We start from the raw sequence: 19938 nt of genomic DNA on the forward strand, positions 1-19938 counted from the left end.
GCAGTGTAAAGCGCCCTAAATGCCTCCTTACTTAGGTTTCTGAATGATGTTCTAACTTTTGCCAGTGTAGAGTACGCTGCTGTCGTTATCCTATTAATATGCGCCTCAGGAGATAGATTAGGTGTTACGTCCACCCCCAGGTCTCTTTCACGCGTCGTTACAGGTAGGCTGTTCCCCTTCATTGTGTACTGTCCCTTTGGTCTCCTATCTCCTAGTCCCATTTCCATAACTTTACATTTGCTCGTGTTGAATTCTAGTAGCCATTTCTCTGACCATCTCTGCAATCTGTTTAGGTCCTCTTGGAGGATCCTGCAATCCTCATCTGTCACAACTCTTCTCATCAACTTTGCATCATCCGCAAACATCGACATGTAGGACTCTACGCCTGTAAACATGTTGTTAACATATACAAGAAATAGAATTGGTCCCAGCACCGATCCTTGTGGTACTCCACTTGTTACTGTTCGCCAGTCCGACTTCTCGCCCCTTACCGTAACTCTTTGGCTCCTTCCTGTTAGGTAGTTCCTTATCCATGCTAGGACCTTTCCCCCCACCCCCGCCTGCCTCTCGAGCTTGAACAGCAGTCTCATGTGCGGTACTGTATCAAAGGCTTTTTGGCAGTCCAGAAATATGCAGTCTGCCCAACCATCTCTGTCCTGTCTTATCCACGTTATTTTATCATAGAATTCCAGAAGGTTTGTTAGGCACGATTTCCCTGTCCAGAACCCATGTTGATGTTTGTTCACAAACCTAATGTTCTCCAGGTGTGCAACCAGTCGTAGCCTAATTATTCTTTCCAGTATTTTACAGGGGATGCTTCTCAGTGATACAGGTCTATAGTTAAGTGACTCCTCCCTATCACCTTTCTTGAAGATCGGCACGACATTTGCCTTCTTCCAGCAACTGGGCAGTTCTCCTGACATAAGTGACTCATTAAAGATCATTGCCAGAGGCACGCTGAGGGCCTGTGCTGCTTCTTTTAGTATCCACGGTGATGCTTTGTCTGGTCCAACTGCTTTAGTTGCATCTAGAGTTGTCAACTGTTTCATTACCTCCTCTGCTGTCACCTCTATATCTGATAGTCTTTTATCTAGGGTAACCCCTTCCAACAATGGGAGCTGCTCAGGCTCGGTAGTGAACACTCCATGGAAACTGGCATTCAGTGCCTCGCAGATTTCCTTGTCACTTTCAGTATATGCCCCCTCTGTCTTCCTTAGTCTTGTCACTTGGTCGTTCACCGACATTTTTCTTCTTATATGACTGTGTAGTAACTTAGGTTGTTTTTTCGCTTTGATTGCAATATCGTTCTCATAGTCCCTTTCCGATGTCCGTCTTATGTTAATGTAATCGTTCCTAGCTCTGTTGTATCTGCTTCTGTTGTCCTCTGTTCTTTGTCTTCTGTACTTCCTCCACTCCCGCCTGCTGGCCATTTTTGCTTCCTGACACTGTCTATTAAACCATGGGTTATTATATTCCTTCTTATTTTTTCCCTTTAACGTTGGTTTAAATCTCTCTTCGGCCTCCTGGCATTTCGAATTACTAGGTCCATCATATGTGTGTGTGTGTGTGTGTGTGTGTGTGTGTGTGTGTGTGTGTGTGTGTGTGTGTGTGTGTGTGTGTGTGTGTGTGTGTGTGTGTGTGTGTGTGTGTGTGTGTGTGTGTGTGTGTGTGTGTGTGTGTGTGTGTGTGTGTGTGTGTGTGTGTGTGTGTGTGTGTGTGTTTACAAGTTGTGTTTTTTGCGGGGGTTGAGCTTTTGCTCTTTCGGCCCGCCTCTCAACTGTCAATCAACTGTTTACTAACTACCTTTTTTTTTTTTTTTTTCCCCACACCACACACACACGCCCCAGGAAGCAGCCCGTGACAGCTGACTAACTCCCAGGTACCTATTTACTGCTAGGTAACAGGGGCACTTAGGGTGAAAGAAACTTTGCCCATTTGTTTCTGCCTCGTGCAGGAATCGAACCCGCGCCATTCCGCTGACCATTAGCTCAGTCTATCTAGGTCATCTTATAGCCTCCTACTATCATCCTCTATTTCAATCCTCATAATTTTTGCATCGTCGGCAAACATTGAGAGGAACGAATCTATACCCTCTGGGAGATCATTTACATATACCAGAAACAGTATAGGTCCAAGGACTGACCCCTTCGGGACTCCCCTTGCAACGTCTCGCCAATCTGAGACCTCACCCCCTCACACAGACTCGTTGTCTCCTGTTGCTTAGGTACTCCTCTATCCACCGGAGTACCTTCCCTTTCACTCCAGCCTGCATCTCCAACTTTCGCACTAGCCTCTTGTGTGGCACTGTATCAAAGGCTTTCTGACAATCCAAAAATATGCAGTCTGCCCACCCTTCTCTTTCTTGCCTTATTTTTGTTGCCTGGTCGTAAAATTCAAGTAACCCTGTGTGGCAGGACCTGCCATCCCTGAACCCATGTTGATGCTGTGTTACAAAGTTCCTTCGCTCCAGATGCTCCACTAGTTTTTTCGCACAATCTTCTCCATCAGCTTGCATGGTATGCAGGTTAGGGACACTGGCCTGTAGTTCAGTGTCTCCTGTCTATCCCCTTTCTTGTATATCGGGACTACGTTAGCTGCTTTCCAAATATCTGGCAGTTCCCCTGTTGCCAGTGATTTGTTATACACTATGGAGAGTGGTAGGCACAGTTCTCTTGCTCCTTCCTTTAGAACCCAAGAGGAGATTCCATCTGGGCCTATAGCCTTCGTCACGTCCAACTCTAGTAAACACTTCCTTACTTCCCCGCTGGTAATCTCAAACTCTTCCAGTGGTTCCTGGTTAGCTATTCCCTCACTTACCTCTGGAATTTTACCTTGCTCTAAGGTGAAGACCTCCTGGAATTTCTTATTCAATTCCTCACACACTTCCTTGTCATTTGTATTGAATCCTTCCGCCCCTATCCTTAATCTCATAACCTGTTCCTTTACTGTTGTTTTTCTCCTAATGTGGCTATGCAACAATTTAGGCTGAGTCTTTGCCTTGCTAGCGATGTCATTTTCGTATTGTCCTTCTGCCTCTCTTCTCATCCTGACGTATTCATTCCTGGCATTCTGGTATCTCTCTCTGCTCTCAAGTGTCCTGTTATTCCTATAGTTTCTCCATGCCCTTTTACTTTGCTGCTTAGCTAGCCTACATCTCTGATTAAACCATGGGTTTCTAATTTTCATTTTGGACTGGGACAAACTTGTTTGCTGCGTCCTTGCACTTCTGCGTGATGTAATCCATCATATCTTGGGCCGTCTTTCCCCTGAGCTCTGTTTCCCATGTTATATCTGTTAGGAATTTTCTTATCCCCTCATAGTTTCCCTTTCAGTATGCTAACCTTTTGGTTTCGGTATCCATCCTCGAGTTCAATAACCCTTCTTCAATCAAGTACTCAAACACCAGTACACTGTGGTCGCTCATTCCTACTGGGTCCTCAAAACCGATTTCTCTTATGTCGGAGTCGTTCAGAGTGAAGACTAGGTCGAGTCTCGCTGGTTCGTCATTGCCTCTCATCCTTGTGGGTTCTCCGACATGCTGGGTTAAAAAGTTGCTTGTCACCACCTCCAATAGTTTGGCTCTCCACGTATCCTCGCCTCCATGCGGTTCCTTGTTCTCCCAGTCAATCTTTCTGTGATTGAAGTCGCCCATGATGAGCAGGTGGGATCTATTTCTACAGGCAGCAGAGGCTGCCCTCTCAATTATAGTGTTAACTGCCATGTTGTTGTTTTCATACTCTTGACTGGGTCTTCTGTCATTTGGTGGAGGGTTGTATATTACTGCTACTACTATTCTTGGTCCTCCCATTGTTATGGTGCCTGCTATGTAGTCTCTGAACTCCTCACAGCCCGGGATAGCCATCTCCTTAAAACTCCATTCCTTTCTCATGAGTAGGGCCACTCCGCCTCCTCCCCTACCTTCCCTCTCTTTCCTTATTACTGTGTACTCCTGGGGAAACACCGCATTCGTTATTTATTATTCGCATTATAACGGCATTCGTTTATTTCATTCGTTATTCGTTATATACACGGCATTTGTGTGTTTGTGTGTTTGTGTGTGTGTGAGTGTGGGTGCGTGCTTGCGTGTGTGTGTGTGTGTACTCACCTAGTTGTACTCACCTAGTTGTGTTTGCGGGGGTTGAGCTCTGGTTCTTTGGTCCCGCCTCTCAACCGTCAATCAACAGGTGTACAGATTCCTGAGCCTATCGGGCTCTGTCATATCGACACTTGAAACTGTGTATGGAGTCAGCCTCCACCACATCACCCCCTAATGCATTCCATTTGTCAACCACTCTGACACTAAAAAAGTTCTTTCTAATATCTCTGTGGCTCATTTGGGTACTCAGTTTCCACCTGTGTCCCCTTGTGCGTGTTCCCCTTGTGTTAAATAGACTGTCTTTATCTACCCTATCAATTCCCTTCAGAATCTTGAATGTGGTGATCATGTCCCCCCCTAGCCCTGTGTGTGTGTGTGTGTGTGTAATTACCTAAGTGTAGTTACAGGATGAGAGCTACGCTCGTGGTGTCCCGTCTTCCCAGCACTCTTTGTCATATAATGCTTTGAAACTACTGACGGTCTTGGCCTCCACCACCTTCTCACCTAACTTGTTCCTACCGTCTACCACTCTGCGAAAGTGAATTTTCTTATATTTCTTCGGCATCTGTGTTTAGCTAGTTTAAATCTATGACCTCTTGTTCTTGAAGTTCCAGGTCTCAGGAAATCTTCACTATCGATTTTATCAATTCCTGTTACTGTTTTGTACGTAGTGATCATATCATCTCTTTTTCGTCTGTCTTCTAGTTTGGCATATTTAATGCCTCTAACCTCTCCTTATAGCTCTTGCCCTTCAGTTGTGGGAGCCACTTAGTAGCATGTCTTTGCACCTTTTCCAGTTTGTTGATGTGCTTCTTAAGATATGGGCACCACCAACCGCTGCATATTCTAACTTTGGCATAACAAAAGTCGTGAACAATTTCTTTAGTATATCGCCATCCATGTATTTAAAAGCAATTCTGAAGTTAGAAAGCGTGGCATAGGCTCCTCGCACTACGTTCTATATGTGTTCCTCAAGTGACAGTTTTCTATCTAGAACCACCACTAGATCTCTTTCTTTATCAGAATGCTTTAAAGATTTCTCACATAATATATAGGTTGCGTGGGGTCTATGGTCTCCTATTCCACATTCTAAAACATGACATTTATTAACATTAAATTCCATTTGCCAAGTGGTGCTCCATATACTTATTTTGTCCAGGTCATCTTGACGAGCATGACAATCATCTAAGTTTCTTATCCTTCCATATTATCTTAGCATCATCAGCAAACATGTTCATATAATTCTGTATACCAACTGGTAGATCATTTATGTAGACAATAAATATCACTGGTGCAAGAACTGAACCCTGTGGTACTCCACTTGTGACATTTCTCCAGTCCGATAAATTGCCTCTGATCACAGCCCTCATTTTTCTATCAGTCAGAAAATTGTTCATCCATGTTAGAAGCTTACCTGTCACCCCTCCAATATTTTCCAGTTTCCAGAACAACCTCCTATGTGGAACTGTGTCGAAAGCCTTTTTTAGGTCTAGATAGATGCAGTCAACCCAACTACCTCTTTCCTGTAAAATCCTGTAAAATCTCTATGGCCCGATCATAGAAACTGAGTAAATTCGATACACAGGATCTTCGAGATAGAAAACCGTACTGTCTGTCTGATATATAATTTCTCTCCAGGTATTCTACCCATTTAGTTTTTATTAGTTTTTCCAATACTTTCACTATTACACTAGTCAATGATACAGGTCTATAATTGAGGGGGTCTTTCCTGCTGCCACTTTTGTAGATTGGAACTATGTTTGGAGAACTATGGAACTAAATTAGTCTGGAGTCAGTACATTAAATTACCGATGGTGTATTCACCTAGTTGTGTTTTGCGGGGTTTAGCTTTGCTCTTTCGGCCTGCCTCTCAGCTGTCAATCAACTGTTTACTAACTACTTTTTTTTTCAACACCACACACACACACACACACACACACACACACACACACACACACACACACACACACCTGGAAGCAGCCCGTGACAGCTGACTAACTCCCAGGTACCTATTTACTGCTAGGTAACAGTGGCATTTAGGGTGAAAGAAACTTTGCCCATTTGTTTCTGCCTCGTACGGGAATAGAACCCGCGCCACAGAATTACGTGTCCTGTGCGCTATCCACCAGGCTTCGACGCCCCCGTGTGTGTGTGTGTGTGTGTGTGTGTGTGTGTGTGTGTGTGTTTACTAGTTGTGTTTTTGCGGGGGTTGAGCTTTGCTCTTTCGGCCCGCCTCTCAACTGTCAATCAACTGTTTACTAACTACTTTTTTTTTTTTTTTTTTTTTTTTTTTTCCCACACCACACACACACACACACACCCCAGGAAGCAGCCCGTGACAGCTGACTAACTCCCAGGTACCTATTTACTGCTAGGTAACAGGGGCACTTAGGGTGAAAGAAACTTTGCCCATTTGTTTCTGCCTCGTGCGGGAATCGAACACGCGCCACAGAATTACGAGTCCTGCGCGCTATCCACCAGGCTACGAGGCCCCCCCTATGTGTGTGTGTGTGTGTGTGTGTGTGTGTGTGTGTGTGTGTGTGTGTGTGTGTGTGTGTGTGTGTGTGTGTGTGTGTGTGTGTGTGTGTGAGTGTGTGTGTGTGTGTGTGTGTGTGTGTGTATGTGTGTGTGTGTGTGTGTGTGTGTGTGTGTGTGTGTGTGTGTGTGTGTGTGTGTGTGTGTGTGTGTGTGTGTATGTGTGTGGGTGTGTGTGTGTGTGAGAGAGAAATATGCAGTAAGAAAATTGGCCTGGAGTCAGTACATTAAATTACCGATGGTTAAAAAGGTGGGGTCCAAGAGCTAGCACTTCGATACTGCATGAACAGATAGTAAATATATATTTAGTAAACACACATATACCCGCACGCCTAGTTGCTGGAGAGTCGGGGTCCAAGAGCTGAAGCTCAACTCCTTAAATATAAAGATATACACATATAATAATCCTCACAGCATAATCACCTCACTAGTCAAAGTCTAAATGAACCATTGAGTCGTGGTCCAAGAGCTGAAGCTCAACTACCAACATTCCGGGTTTGGGAGCTGTAGTCCAACACAACAAACTGAACTAACTTGGAGACAAAGTTGCGGCTATTAAGTTAGATGAGTAAAGATAAGTCTTATTCGTCTTCACAACTTCAGGTTGGCCGAACTTAAGACTTGCTCCTTACCTGAAGTTATCCAAGACCAGTGACTCCTAACTTGGATAGTAGACATCCGTCAATCTCAGGAGACTATGGAGTTGGGCTCTAGTTATTGGTCTGGAGTGGCCTCTCCAGGGCTCAAAGCCAGATTGGTTGATACGGAGGAGAAGCTGTTACCCATGCAGCAGGTCCCCCATATGTACCTTAGCTAAGGAGGTAGTAGTAGTAGAAGGCATATATCAGTCTCAGGAGACTATGGAGTTGGGCTCTAGTTGTTGATCTTTAGTGGCCTCTCCACGGCTCAAAGCCAGGTAGGTTGATACGGGGGAGAAGCTGTCACCCATGCAGCAGGTCCTCCCCCATCTCTCCCATAATAACATTGTTTAAACACCCTTTTTCAGGTCATCACACAACTAAGTTGAAGAACATTTTGTCAGGCCTTGATATCTAACATGAGACTGAAACTGCGCTACAGCCCGTCACCCCTAACTTTAATGACAGACTTTAAACTTACATTTCAACTTAATAAAAAAAAAATATCAAAAAGAGACAAAACTGTTTCTTAGGCATCTTTTTTCAGGATTTTTAATATAAAAGTTTGAACAACTATTGCTTAAAAAGTTTTCAAGAGTTGGGAGATGATTTCTTTACCCGCGTAAATGGGCAAGGTGGGGGTTGAGGGGGCTAGGGGGTAGGGGAGAATTTCTGTGAAAAAGAGAAGTACTGTGGTAAGGGGGTTGGGGAGAATTTAAAAGATTCAACAATAATGACCACATTGGAGAACCAATTACATAGTTTGTACTACAATTATCAAATGGGAACCCACAGCATAGTTTGGATCATAATTGCTCCAAGGGAGGAACCAATTACATTGTTTTTATAATGCTTACTACAAATTGGGAACCAATTACACAGTTTGAATCTCAATTACCACAAAAGGGAGGTATATTTGACGAATATTTACCACAGGGCTCGGTCCACTGTCCTCTGCCTTTATTTCATATCTGAACTCTAAAAATCTCACTAAAACCCTTCATTCTCTTGTCACAAAACTCCCCTTTCGACCAACCACCACTCATCTTAGTACTCTGTTTCACACTGTTGCTCCTGATTGGTCTGGTAGGACCGAAACGTCGTAGTTCCTCTCTCTTCTCACGTGAGGGATTGGTCTTCATAACAATTACATATGTGAGAAGTACAGTGGAAATTCCTGAATTACTGTAGACATGTTTGGAGAACTGTGAGCATGTTTGGAGTACTGTGAACACGTTTGGAGAACTGTGAACATGTTTGGAGAACTGTGAGCATGTTTGGAGTACTGTGAACATGTTTGGAGAACTGTGAGCATGTTTGGAGTACTGTGAACATGTTTGGAGTACTGTGAACATGTTTGGAGTTTTGTGAACATGTTTGGAGTACTGTGAGCATGTTTGGAGTACTGTGAACATGTTTGAAGTACTAAGAGCATGTTTGGGGTACTGTGAGCATGTTTGGAGTACTGTGAACATGTTTGGAGTACTGTGAACATGTTTGGAGTACTGTGAACATGTTTGGAGCACTGTGAGCATGTTTGGAGTACTGTGAGCATGTTTGGAGCACTGTGAGCATGTTTGGAGTACTGTGAGCATGTTTGGAGTACTGTGAACATTTTTGGAGTACTGTGAACATGTTTGGAGTACTGTGGACATGTTTGGATTAGTATGAACATGTTTGGAGTACTGTGAACATGTTTGGAATACTGTGAACATGTTTGGAGTACTGTCAGCATGTTTGGAGTACTGAGAGCACGTTTGTAGAGATGTAAATATTTTAGAGTGCTATGAACGATTGAGTGCTAAGAGTACTATGAACTTATTTGAAGTACTTTGAACTTATTTGGAGTACTATGAACTTATTTGGAGTACTATGAACTTATTTGGAGTACTATGAACTTATTTGGAGTACTATGAACTTATTTGGAGTACTATGAACTTATTTGGTGTGCCTACGAACTTGTTTGAAGTACTATGAACATATTCGGAGTACTATGAACTTATTTGAAGTACTTTGAACTTGTTTGAAGTACTATGAACTTATTTGGAGTGCTCTGAAAATGCTAGGAGTACTGTGTAGTACTCTGAGCATGTTTGGAGTCCTGACAATTTTTTTTGGAGTACTGGGAATATGTTTGGAGTACTTTAAACACGTCGAATGTATTGCGAATATTTTGAGTTTTGTGAACGTGTTTGGAGTTGTGTGAACATGTTTGGAGTTGTGTGAACGTGTTTGGAGTTGTGTGAACATGTTGGGAACTGTGTGAACGTGTTTGGAGTTGTGTGAACATGTTTGGAGTTGTGTGAACATGTTTGGAGTTGTGTGAACATGTTTGGAGTTGAGTGAACATGTTTGGAGTTGAGTGAACATGTTGGGAGTTGTGTGAACATGTTTGGAGTTGTGTGAACATGTTTGGAGTTGTGTGAACATGTTTGGAGTTGTGTGAACATGTTTGGAGTTGTGTGAACATGTTTGGAGTTGTGTGAACATGTTTAGAGTTCTATGAACATGTTTGGAGTTCTGTGAACATGTTTGTGTGAATCAGTTTTGTCCTGTTCCCCATTATGTCCTCTCGTTCAACTATTCCTTTGATGATTGCTTGTATTTCTACTTTGACAATCCCTTTAGTATCTTGTACGTTGTTATCATAACTCTTGGCTCTAGAACATCATCACATTTTGTGTTGTACTTGCATGGTTAGGTTAGGTTAGGTTAGGTTAGGTTAGGTTAGGTTAGGTTAGTGGTCCCGTGCTGTGAGGTGCATACTAGTTATCATATCCCCTTTGACACGTTTATAGTACTGTGGGCAAGTTTGTAGAACTGTGGGCAAGTTTGTAGTACTGTGGACAAGTTTTACTAGCGTGGACAAGTTTATACTCGCATGGACAAGTTTGTACTAGCGTGGACAAGTTTGTAGTACTGTGGACAAGTTTGTACGTGCATGGACAAGTTTGTACAAGCGTGGACAAGTTCGTAGAACTGTGGACAAGTTTTACTAGCGTGGACAAGTTTATACTCGCATGGACAAGTTTTTACTAGCGTGGACAAGTTTGTAGTACTGTGGACAAGTTTGTACTTGCATGGACAAGTTTGTACTAGCGTGGACAAACTTGTACTAGCGTGTACAAGTTTGTACTAGCGTGGACAAGTTTGTAGTACTGTGGACAAGTTTGTACTAGCGTGGACAAATTTGTAATAGCGTGCACAAATTTGTACTAGCGTGTACAAGTTTGTACTAGTGTGGACAAGTTTGTACTAGCGTGGACAAGTTTGTACTAGCGGGGATAAGTTTGTACTAGCGTGCACAATTTTGTAACACTGTGGACAAGTTTGTACTAGCGGGGACAAGTTTGTAGTACTGTGGACAATTTTGTAGTACTGTGGACAAGTTTGTAATAGCGTGGACAAGTTTTTAGTACTGTGGACAAGTTTGTAATAGCGTGGACAAATTTGTACTAGCATGGACAAGTTTGTACTAGCGTGGACAAGTTTGTAGTACTGTGGACAAGTTTGTACTAACGTGGACAAATTTGTACTAGCGTGGACAAGTTTGTACTAGCGTGGACAAGTTTGTAGTACTGTGGATAAGTTTGTAATAGCGTGGACAAGTTTGTAGTAGTGTGGACAAGTTTGTACTAGCGTGGATGAGTTTCTAGTATTCTGGACAAGTTTGTCATAGCGTGGATGTACTTGGAATAATAAATTGGTGTACAGGTTCCAAGAGCCTATTGGGCTCTATATCTACATTTGAAACTGTGTATGGAGTCAGCCTCCACCACATCACTGCCTAATGCATTCCACCTGTTAACTACTCTGTCACTGAAAACGTTCTTTCTACCGTCCTTGTGGCTCATTTGGGTACTCAGTCTCCACCTGTGTCCCCTTGTTCGCGTACCACCAGTGTTAGATAGTTTAACTTTATCTACCCTGTCAATTCCTCTGATAATTTTGTAGGTAGTGATATATATATATATATATATATATATATATATATATATATATATATATATATATATATATATACAAGAGTTGTTACATGGTTGTAAAGCCACCAGCACGCATAGCGTTTCGGGCAGGTCCTTAATCCTAATTTTCCTCGGAATACGAGCCGCCAAATCGTTTAACAACTAGGAACCTATTTTACTGCTGGGTGAACAGAGGCTACAGTTAAGGATTATCACCCAGTCTATTCTCCCCGGCCAGGATACGAACCCAGGCCAAAGCGCTCGCGAAACGCCAGGCGAGCGTCTTACTACAACGCCACGGGGGACTGTTGATCATGTCTTCCCAAACTCTCCTGTCTTCCTAAGACGTGAGGTGCAATTAACACAGCCGTTCCTTGTAAACATGCCTCTTAGTTCTTGAACAGGTCTAATGGCATACTTCTGAACCTTTTCCAGCTTGGTCATATGCTTGACACTGACACTTTTCACTCTCTCTCATATTCACTTCTCTCTCTCTCTCTCTGCCTCATTTTTCTCTCGTCTCTCTGCCTTATATGACTTTCACTCATTTTCTCTTCTTCTGTTTACTTTCTTATTTACTTTCTAATATTATACAAGCAGCAGAGGTCAACGAAGAAATCATAATACAGTTTCCTGTCGAGGAACAAGAATCAACAATTTTTGACCTCAGTCAATAATTTTTGTTACAAAAGGTCAATTAACCTTTTGTAAAAAGGTTATTAAACTTTATTAACCTTTAAAAAAGTTAACCTTTTATTTAAAAAGTTTACATTCAGGAAGCTTCTGAATAATCAGGAAATATATATATATTCGACTTTATATTGAATATCTGATTAGTTTATGCATAAAATATATTCCAAAATCTCAGATAAAATGTTACATGATACTGTTGCCTTAGGGGAAGGGAATGTTACCTGAGGGTAAGGGAATGTTGCCTTAGGGTATGAGAATGTTACCTTAGGGTATGAGAATGTTACCTTAGGGTAAGGGAATGTTGCCTTAGGGGAAGGGAATGTTGCCTTAAGGGAACGTAATGTTACCTTAGGGTAAGGAAATGTTGCCTTAGGATAAGAGAATGTTGCCTTAAGGTATGGGAGAGATGACTTAGGGTAAGGGAATGTTACCTTAGGGTAAGGGAATGTTACCTTAAGGGAAGGGAATGTTACCTTAGGGGTAAGGGAATGTTACCTTAGGGGTAAGGGAATGTTACCTTAGGAGTAAGGGAATATTACCTTAGAGCAGGGGAATATTACTTTAGGTCAAGAGAATGTCCTGGAGGAAAAATTATCGAGTCAGTATATTTTACAATGGTCGGTCAGAAAGGCGGGGTCCAAGAGCTAAGAGCTCGATCCTGCGGGCACCAAGAGAATCTGATATTCCCAAGTGGACTGTTAGCAGACATATGACAAAAGTCAGATATATGTACTGGCAGGATTTATTGAATATATATTACTTGGCAGGATTTATTGAATATATATTACTCGGCAGGATTTATTGAAATATATATTACTCGCTCACAAAAAATGTTTGACACAGACGTAGGACACTTGGTGACAAAGGAGAAGCTGTGTCTCTTACTGAGAGAGAGGGGGAGAGAGAGCCAAGACACACAATTACCTAACAAAACAGTTTCCATGAGCCACAGAGAGGAGGCCTAGCAGACCTACACAGTCCCCTCCCCCCCACCTGCCCATCCACCCTAACAACGCTCCCTACTGAACAATGTCCACGTCCCATAAAATATATTCAGGGAAAAAGCCTTTGAAACGCAGTTTACCGGACTAATTAGCATAGGAACTAGGGACTAATTTGCATAGGAACTAGGGACTAATTTGCATACGAACTAGGGACTAATTTGCATAGGAACTAGGGACTAATTTGCATAGGAACTTGGGACTAGTTAACATAGGAACTAGGGACTAATTAGCATAGGAACTAAGAACTAATTGGCATTGGAATTAGGGATTAATTAGAAGAGCAACTAGGGACTAATTACAATAGGAACTAGGGACTAATTACCATAGGTACTAGGGGACTAATTAGCATAGGAACTAGGGAACTAGGGAATCCTTGGAACACATTTGTCTCACTAATTCATTGTAAATATTTACTATTTTATGCTATAATTATCCATGTTTGAGCTTGTGTGCGGTTGCTGCATCGGATGGGCCAATAGGCCGTCTGCAGTGTCCACGTATTGTACCTCACCTCACTCCACCATTCTCTCCTGCCTATTTATGTCCAGTACTCGACCTGTAAAATCATTCCTTCTAAAGATGTATTAATATATGAAAGTACTTAAGGAAATTCCTGTTTCAATTTTCCTCCATGGTCTGACACTGTCATATGTATATGACATATATATATATATATATATATATATATATATATATATATATATATATATATATATATATATATATGTATATATATATATATGTATATATATATATATGTATATATATATATATATATATATATATATATATATATATATATATATATATATATGTCGTACCTAGTAGCCAGTGTAATGATCTGGGGCTCAGATCCTTAGTTCTCCCTTCTCCCCTCCTTTCCTTCTCCTTCTCCCCTCCTTTCCTTCTCCTTCTCCCCTACTTTCCTTCTCCCTCTCCCCTCCTTCCTTCTCCCCTCCCCTTGGCCGTCATTCGTCTCCTCCTCTTACCCCCCCCCCCTGTCGCCCATTTGTCAGGGTCAAGAGGTTGACCTGAGGGTGGTCTTGGATACCTTGGCTTCTCCCACTCAACTTCCCCCTCAAAATTTCCCTCTCCATCCCCCTCTCTTCCCCTCTCACCAGTCCCTTCCCCATACCAGGCAGTCAAATGTCCCTACTCGTATCTTAGAGGAGACAGGCTTGAACATAATTTATCAGTTTTGTAAACATTGCTCACAGGTGCACTGTGGCTCCATAGAGGCGCCTTGTCTCCCTTCTCATAGCTGGGGAGAGCTGACTCAATCTTCAGGAATTCATGTAGCTTTCCACGGCAGATCAGTGAAGGTGATTGACCTGAGATAAGGGCCAAGTCCTTATTGGCCCTAGAGAGCCAGACCTCAGGCCTACGTGTTAAATGGTTGGCCATTGCCAAAATAATGGGTGGAGCCCCGGGGCTGTATTAGATGGTGGGAGGAGTAATCCTTCCCAGCAATAAGTTGGTAAAACAAATATTTGATCAGTGTGTCTTGGGAGTGTATTAGGAACAGGGCCGCTCGCCCGTATCCTAGGGGCGGAGGGCAGCCATCAACATCTTGGCCGTGGTGCGGGTATTTAAGGTATAGTAGCACTTGAGTTTCGTGCCCTCAGTAAATATCCATTGTGCCTCTAGGGGAATAGAACAGGTTATGTGTTCAAATTGTCTTAATTTACATGTTTCATAAAATAAATTGCATAGCTTGTTCAGTGGTATTCACTTAACTCCCCTTTGATATATTTTGTTACTTTGTCATTTTTAGGTGTTGTATTGGAAGCCCCCAGGTTCTCCTACAATTAATCAATACTAAAGTTGCCCTTGGATTTAAATTAGTAACGTAAATTACACAAACTAATTTTCCAAAATTTATTACTGAAAGTCATATTACCCGGAGTCCCATGGTTACTGATTCCTTGCCTTCCTGGGGGATCGGTGATCGATACATTCAGGTATGGTTGGTCGGGAAGGTGGTGGCAGTGAAAATGAGTTTTGTTATTGTTTTTTTTAACTAATAACCCTTATCCTTGGTGTATCTTCCTCATTTAATATTCCTCTTATATACGGGGCAGTCCAGTGAGGGGTCATATTGGACTGGAACAGTGTTAAGCTGGGGTATTGAGTAAAGAGAGACAGAATTACAACAGAGAGCGTATAGTACGATTATGAGAGATCACAAGATAACAGGATTAATACTGGGGAACATTGGGTTATTACAATAGAGGCCGCGGTTATTACGACAGGGTAAAGCGGTCTTTACAATGGTAGCAGCGGTGTTTCAATAATTTCTTGACGATTATTGAAGCCTCACGCGCCTGTCCGTTCGGTTATGTTATGTGGTGAGGGTGCAGCCGGGGCCCATGAGATAGAGTCGACGGTAATTCTATGTGGTGCGATTCGCATAGAGTAGGCGATTCTAGGGTCGTGAGAGGCTGGTAAGTTTAATTACAGTCACTTAAGTGTATGCGCTAGCAGGCAGTTAAGTGTGGAGGCCGCCTTGGGTAGTTGGAAAGGGTATTATTTTTCTCGACCCTCTGCAACTACGGACAAGGGTGCTGCGTGGTGGTTTTCGCAGCAACAATTCTAGGTGTCGAATTGTCGGGGCGGGGAAGTATTAGGACGCTAATTATTATCCCCGAGGGCGTGGTAGGCGACCCAATCGCTAGATTTTTACGGTACAACCATGAAGGTACCAAGAGTTCACTGAGGGATGGCCTAGTAGATTCTCTAGCAACGAAATAACGGTGGTGTCGGACAGTTAGATCCGTCGGTTGTTCCGCTATCTAGTCTAACCGTTGACCGCGAAGGACAGGATTAATTGGTACTCTCGGGATCTAGGTGGATGTGGTTACCTAGGCTTGGAAAAGATGACAGGGCGGGCCGGGACGGGACGGTTATAGGTTAAATCGAGATTTCCTTAAGTACTAAATTAAGTTCCCTGTATATTAAGTTCCCTTTCAGGTTAAGTATCCCTTCGTTAGTTAAGTGTTCCCCCTTGGTTACGTAATTCTCATATATAAGTGGTATTATTTTCTAAGTAATTGTTTTACATGTTTAAGTCTGGATTTTTGTTTCGTATTGTGCAGTAATAATTTTTTGAGGGAATTACTGAAAGGTGAGTGGTTTACTGTTTTCAAGTGAAGTGCGATGCGTTAAGTGAAGTCAGTGAAAGAACCGAAATCAGTGAAATCGTGGAAAATTTTTGTGATGACATTTTTCAAAGTCGCTTGGAAAATCTCAATTTCGGAATAAATTCTAGTTTTGTGCCTGGCCATACGATCATCGGGTCGTCAGGGTTAATTCAAGGGTGCGATTAAAGTGATCCGAGTTAGAACTTTGAGAGACCAAAAGTTGAATTTTGGTCAGTTAAGCGAATTAGCGTTGGGACTGAATTTTCTAGCGGTTTTACTCAGCGCCCAGTGTGACAGCGCTCAGTTAATGTTTGCGCTCAACCAAGTGTCTAAGTGTCTCGCGAGTGTTATATTCGGTTAAAGTAACAAGTCAACTACGCGCCAGTAATTAAATTATAATTTTGGGAAATTAATTACTAATTTTTACTTAAGGTTCAGCGCGACTCTGTAGCTGTGAGCGTCGCAGCTATCAGTGTATATTTCTCAGTAATCTACAACGCGACCGGCGGTGAACAAGGGTATGCTATGTAAACATCGAGTTCATGCAGTAACGTAAATAATTAATTTAACATTAATTTTGTTTAACTAATAATACTTATAATTATGTCCGAGCGCCGTTGTTAGCGTCGGGCGTTACGGAATTAAAAATAATTGTTGGAGATATAAACATCACGCCAGTGTTAAATTAACGATAACGTCATTCATTCATAGCGCGCCTAAGATTTACAAGAAATATTTAGGAAATTCAGTAACATAAAGTGTTGTATTTATTGTGCGCTGGTGAACTAGACTGATTATTTTCGATAAATAAAAACAGAGTTAAAACTAAATTATTTACAGTAAATTCAGTGGAGTCCCTTTCGCGTAAATATTACTTGTATAATTTCAGTATATTTTGTTAAAGAATTCGGGAATTATCAATTTTTCTAAGATTTATATTGGATTTGCATTTAGAGACAAGAAAGTCGTACTATAATTCTTTTTATATTTGCGTTACTAGTCATCTTCGAGTGTCAAATAAATATAGTGGAAATTAATTACATTTTTTTCAAGTTTATTCTAGTAGTTCGATCAATTGATAATTAACGTAGCCTTTTTATGTAGATTATAATTGCGCATGTATTTTTATTCATCATCGTATACAGTGTTTTGCTTCACAAGTGATGATTAGTAGTCGAGGCCGGTTGCGTATTTCCATCTGTCAGCATATAAATTTTACGAATGAGAGAAGAGGATAATATGACTAAAGAAATTCATTCATTGGTGGAGCGTTGTCAGCGAGAGACTGCCACCGTCATCTGTCATCGCCTAATCAACGGGCGATGGTCCTCACTGGGGCTCGAGAAATCGATTAGGAAGGGTGGCGATAAATGGTATTCTGGTTTGGACACACGGAACATTTTTCCATGAATTGAGGTTAGGAAACGTTTTGTGTTTCCACTAGAGGTTATTTATGGAACCAAATGGTGTGTTAAAATTTTACCCTGATCCGACGACGGGTTCTGAAGTTAAGTTGTAGAAATGTTGTCCTTCATGGAGGGGAATGGCGCACAACAAAATCCCCTCCCTACCCAAGCACCCCTCCCTACTTACAATCCCCAACCTTACCTCCAGGCCAACCCATGTCCACCCCAATTCCTGGCAGTCCCATACAAACCCCAGCCCACTACCACCCAACCCCTAGTCGACGCGTCATTGGAATTGTGGAAAACTACATTTCCCTAGCAACTCCCACCTTTACAACCCCCTGTTTACAACCCCTCTCCACAACCCACCCCCGGCCTGCCCTCACCCTCCCACCTATTCCCCCAACCCCTCCTGTTACCCACCCTACCCCCTCCATTAATCCTACACCTTGCTCCTCACCTCCCCTCCACCGCTCTTCCCCCCCTACCCCCATTCCTAGTGTCGCCTCTACAGAAGTTGCTGCGGAATGTAGCCAGCAGGCTTCTGGGACGCGTAAAATTGGTGATGAAATTTGTTGGAAGTGTCATGGCCGAGGCCATTACAGGTATGTGTGCACGAGCACACAGGTCAAGGGTGACCCAGAACAGGTCAGCACGTTGGCTGGCAGACCTACGTTTGAGATGACGGTTGAAGGTGTGAGTGTGGGAACCGACCTGTGAGATTTATATTTATTTAATTTATATGAATTTATATTTACGTTAATTTATATACTTCGATAGCAATTTGTATGATGTTAAGTGGACTGTATTTCTGCAATAATCTCATAATCTCACAAATCGATCCTCTACACATTAGGGGGGTTTATATTAATTAAATTTATATATATGCAGCCAATCAAACTACAGTATTAGACTACATACATTGAAGAGGTTCCTTATCTTATTTGTACAGCAGGTATAACCAGGATGTAGACACCACATTTTCCCTCTTTGAGGTAGCTTCCATCACCCTGGTAACTGATGTACAAAGCATGCTTCCTCGTCTTGACCTGTCAAAAGGGCGCTAGCTGTAAATCCAGATACCTATATATGACAAGCTATATCAGAGAAAACACTGTACATGGAACCTTAAAGACCTGGCTTAATTACCTTTAGTTTGAGGCTACCACGTGCTCTAACCGAGTCACCCTATATAATGACATTAATGGCCACAAATGAAAGATACATGGGTTTCGGAAAGAACACTTAACTTGAATTTGTTGACAGCGTGTGATAATGGTACACCTTTGGTTTCCATAACACTTCGTCCAAGTAAAATTAACAGGAGCCGTATTTGCTCCCGTGAGCCTCTGGTCTAGTACCAACAATGGCTGCCCTCCCTCACCCTGACGCCTAGCTTACATTGTCCAGATGTCAATAAGTGATAGAAGGGTCACATTTACTCTACTTTAATATTGATAATTAAGTTAATTTATATGAGATGTTTTTATGATGGTAAAGTCCAAAGACTAATGTATTTAAGAATAAGTCCCAGCAGAATAGCTGGTGAATTTATAATGGTATGTGGTGATGATATCCCGTTTTCTTTAGACGGTAATTCCACTACAAGTTATGTTTTCTATGGGTAACTTGTTGGTAATACAGCAGCAATTATTATCTGTCTGTATGATATATTAAATGGTGTCGGATTTTCCGACATAATTCCCCAGGGGCTGCTCACGGGTCGAAGTCCTATTTAGAACAGACGAACACCGATACTCTTCCTTCGAATTATTAGATTAATTTGATGTTAGTAGTTAGTAATCACACATTTGTGCGTCTGTTCGTTCAGGACGGATGTCCCGTACTAGAGTTGCAGGGGTTAGAAGTCTAATGCGATTTCATTTCCCTGTTAACTCTTGAAAGGCTAATATTCAAGCCTAATTACATATTATTTAACCCAGAAGACTGAATGTGATCAAGTACTACAGTCAAGTATGATTCAGGGACTGCAGTGAGATCAGTGACATTAGATATAACTTGAAGTTTGTTCAGGTAACTAGTCACTGATATATAAACACTGAGGCCCATGGAATACATCTTGATTAAATAATAAATGTATCAAATCAGTCATCAGATTTATTGGGGTTTAATTTAGTTAATTGATTCAGAAGATTGAATAGATCATCATTAAATTAAAGTATGGTTCTGAGACTGCAGTGGGTTCAGTGACATTGGTCGCAGTGACTTGTAGCTGTTTAAGCTACTGTTCACTGATTTGCCACTGAGGCCTCATGAACTCATCTTCAGCTTTAAATGATGATACTAACATCAACCTCTGTTGGTATAGTCAGCTGTAATCTCCTTAGTATAATGCTACTGGAGAAATATAATCAGCTGACAAATTTAGATTTCTATTGGTATTGTTTATCTGCAGGCATAGGTCTCCTCAGGCTTGATACTGGGCCTGAGAGTAATTTAC

This window comes from Procambarus clarkii, chromosome 36 (genome assembly GCF_040958095.1).
Source record: "Procambarus clarkii isolate CNS0578487 chromosome 36, FALCON_Pclarkii_2.0, whole genome shotgun sequence".
Classification (NCBI taxonomy): domain Eukaryota; kingdom Metazoa; phylum Arthropoda; class Malacostraca; order Decapoda; family Cambaridae; genus Procambarus; species Procambarus clarkii.